Raw genomic sequence first — 4,262 nt, forward strand, 5'->3', positions numbered from 1 at the left:
AAAGAGATACTAAATTAGACTTAGCGAACGAACTTCACGAAAAGCGATGAAGAATAATTCTCCATGATGAAAACAATTTCGACTTTCCATCGTACAAACCACGTAATCACTGGCATTTAACGCGAAAGACAATGATCTTTGCATATGCTATAATAAATTGTTCACTAAAATATACTTGTAATTTTATAATGTTAAAAATGTAAATGTCGAAAAGCAAGTAAGAATGTAATATTTCATCATTACCTCAAAGCTCCAATCTTTATGACTTATTTAATAAATTTGTACTAAAATTTGTACTAAATATGAAGAAAAAAATGACGATTATTCTAAATATTCAATTTTTAATAATTATATATAATTATATAAAATCACACATAATCATATAAAAAAATGACATATTTTATATACAATAAATCATTTATATATCATTATATATAAAATATGTAATATATACATATAATATTTTTTCCCGGGAATCGTTGTGCAAATTACAAAAGTAAGTATGATTACAGCATTTATCTGGACATAGTTTACATAAATTTTATATTACGTACTTAATATTATTGTACATACATTTATTTACAATAAAGTTAATTATAGTATTAAGGCGTTGCATAATTTATACGTGCATAGAATTTTACAAAAAAATTTAATTTCAGGTAGTTGAAAATTTAATAAAATTTGAAATTAATTTGGTTTTTTTATAATCGATAATTGGAACGGGATTTTGATAATTAAATAAAACTTAAAATTAATTAAAAATTTTATTCAATTTTTAATCTATCATTTCCAATTAGTGTATATATATATATATATATATGACGTGTTTAGTCGTACCTGTCTATACTTATCATCCTACAGACCCTATCTACCCATATTTTCATTTATTCGTGCCTATTCGCAGATATCTATCTTCACCCGTATATTCTTACTTATATTACTTCATAAATGTGCAATAACACTGCGAATATATAATATACTTTCTTTGTAGCCATTAACGTAGCCATTAACGTATATAATATACGTTAATGGCTATGCTCAAAGAAAATAGATTTTCAATTGTTGTAAAATTCTGCAATACGATTGGTTCTTGCTTTTGGATTTAAATGTATAAACCAATTACATAGAAGAATTTTACAACAGTTGCAAAGCTGCTTTCTCTGCTAAACGCAACTAATGTCTAACCATATATCCTATCGCGTATAATAAATTCAGTGGGATAAGTTAATCGCGATCATACTAATAAGCAATAAGAAATAATATAATTAAAACAAGTTCTTTCAATCTTTAAAATACAAAAAAAATTAATAAATAACAGGGTTAATAAGAGTCAGTGCGGATTATTAAGCGCAAGTTTTGTAGATTTTTTTTAATCTATCAAACTTGCTCTCTCGTTAATCCTGTTAGTTTTTTTTTGTATTTTGAATAACTCTCAAAAAATATAAGAACTCGCAATTTGCGAGCAATTTATCCTCCTGAATATTCAGTTTACCTTTTACGAACTTAGATTGGTGTCACACACCAACCTACATCTCAAGAACCTATTTCTTAAGAATTCTTTAAGATATTTCACAAAGAAATTTCTAAAAGATATCTTAAAGTTGTCTTATGCATCGATTTTAGACATTCTGCTTATTGAACTCGTAAAGAGATTCTCTTCTTTCTTCTGGCCCGATTGAACTCACCTTTCGTTGCTCCAACATTCTGGCTTCATGAGGCCAAAAATCGACAACAAGGAGAAATATTCCTTTTCACTGCCGACTGCTGCCGATTAATATCGTCGACAATAAGCGTAAGACTTTACGCTTTTATATGATGCGTGGAACACGAACGTGTCGCGAAGGGGCCATTAATAAAATAGACTAAATATTAATATAAACAATTATCATTAATAATAATAGTAACAATTCTATTAATATACAAATAAATTTCGCGTTTATTCAAAATCAAAAATATAAATATTCGACTAAATATAAATTTAAAAAATTAATATAAATAAATATAAATTTAAAAAATCTTCATGTCAATAACGTTTTTATTTCAAAAGTCTCGAATATTATGAAACTAAATTAAATTGCTTAATATAAATGTTATAATCAAATGTTGTAATCAAAAAGACTTATTTAAAAATAAATGACTGAAAATTGCTAAATAATCATCCGATAAAATTCAAGGCCCATGTTCGTATTTTTAACGATTTGAACGAGTCGTTGCTGAATCTTATCTCAAAATATGCGGAGATGAGAAATTCAGATGAATGATGTAAAATCCGAAAGGGGTAATTTTCCCTCACTTCAATAAATATCCCTATTTTGTATATTACATATTTTGTATATTATATTAGATTAAAATCATTTTTTGTCATCAATCATTTTTTTTAAATCATTTTATAATTTATTATTTCAAAATTTAGTATTTAATATTTAGTATTTAGTATTTTAAGTCATGCAAAACTCTGAACGCAATAATATAATAAAATTTAAAATAGTTTTAAAATAAAATTCTTATATTTTTTGATAAAATGTATATGGGATCTTACATCATGTTATACTTCAACTGGTATAAAATCCAGTTACTATATGGATAAGTTATAAAAGATTAGACTGAAGTAAGTGCATTGAGATAAATAATAATAATTAATGAACGTGAAATATCTGTTACAAAAAAGCGAGATTAATAAATTATATGCTCTACATTACAATTTTTGTTATCATTTCATTAGTAAGATGTATACAAATAAGTGTGAAAAAAAAAGGAATGTCTTAATAGTTCATATTATAGATATGTATACATATACGTACAATGTAGATATTGCTTTTCTGCACCAACTTATATAAAATTTAATTCTGAATGAATATTTGAGGATAGATAGAAAAAATAAGAAAACATATTACACAATATTTATTAAACTGTAATAAACACTTTTCTATGTAACGGTATAGAAAATAATTTTATATACTCTAATTATTATTTTATATAAGTTTTTTTTATTTCCTGTATTTCATATATTTCAAAAATGCAAATATTTATCTTTTTTCGTTTTAATTTGCAAGACGTATTATTTTAATATAAAAAATGATTATCGAAAGAACCTATTTTTTATTATACCTTTGTAATTGAATTACTTAATAACAAAGCATTCACATTAACATGTATGAATTTACAATTAGTACAAAAAATTTAAGCTAAATTTAATAATAATTAAAAATAATTTATGCCCCGGTAAAAAATTTTTCATGCATGAATATGTATAAATGTGTATAAATATACATAAATATTCATAAACATCATCATATATGAAATACGTCCTTATATATTCATACATCTCTTTTTCTTTTGTAAAATTACTTTTTAGTGTAACAGAAATAATAATAGTACTGTGAAAACGTTAAAAATAATTAAAGGATTAATTTTCGCATTGTTCATTTCAGGAAAGAAAAACAAGTTTGGAAAAATATTAAAAAATTGCTCAAACACAATTAAGCATAATTTTATATATAATTATACAAAAGTGATTTCTTTACATTTCTTCAAACTTGGTTTAAAAAAAAACCAAATAGTATATAAATAGTATATAAATTATCCTTTTAATTATTTTTCATGTTTTCACATTATTATTATTATTATTTCTATCACACTAAAAAGTAATTTTACAAAAAAGAGAGGGATGAACATGCATGGACATTTTATATATGATATATACATTATATATGATATTATACATGTTTATGGATATTCGTACGAAAAATTTTTTACTGAGTGTAACGTAACATTACCAATTTAACAATGCATGCACAATAAATTCCATATAAAGAGATATCCAGATATTAAGTTTATCCTAATATGTTATTACTTATCCATTTTAAGGCAACGGATGTATGGAATGCGTATATGTATATATTTAAGTATATCCATATATATTTAATAAATTGATTAAATGCATATGCATCTATAGATATATAGTAATTAATAAAATTATCATACATCCGTTACCTCAATAAAAACATTAATTTCATCACTCATCAATCCGATGCGCAACAGCGGAGTTATATCAGCAATGTCGCTACGATGATTCTATAACAAAAAGAATAAGAAATCCAGATTAAAACAGTAAAAAATCAACCAATATTTCAAAAAATATTTACTAAATGCAAAATTTTTTTGAAAATAAAATCATATAATATTCAAAATATATCATCTTGAGCATTGAATTTTATATTTATATATACATATATATATATATATAGATATATATATATATA

This window comes from Atta cephalotes, assembly GCF_000143395.1.
Source record: "Atta cephalotes unplaced genomic scaffold scaffold00031, whole genome shotgun sequence".
Taxonomy (NCBI): Eukaryota; Metazoa; Arthropoda; class Insecta; order Hymenoptera; family Formicidae; genus Atta; species Atta cephalotes.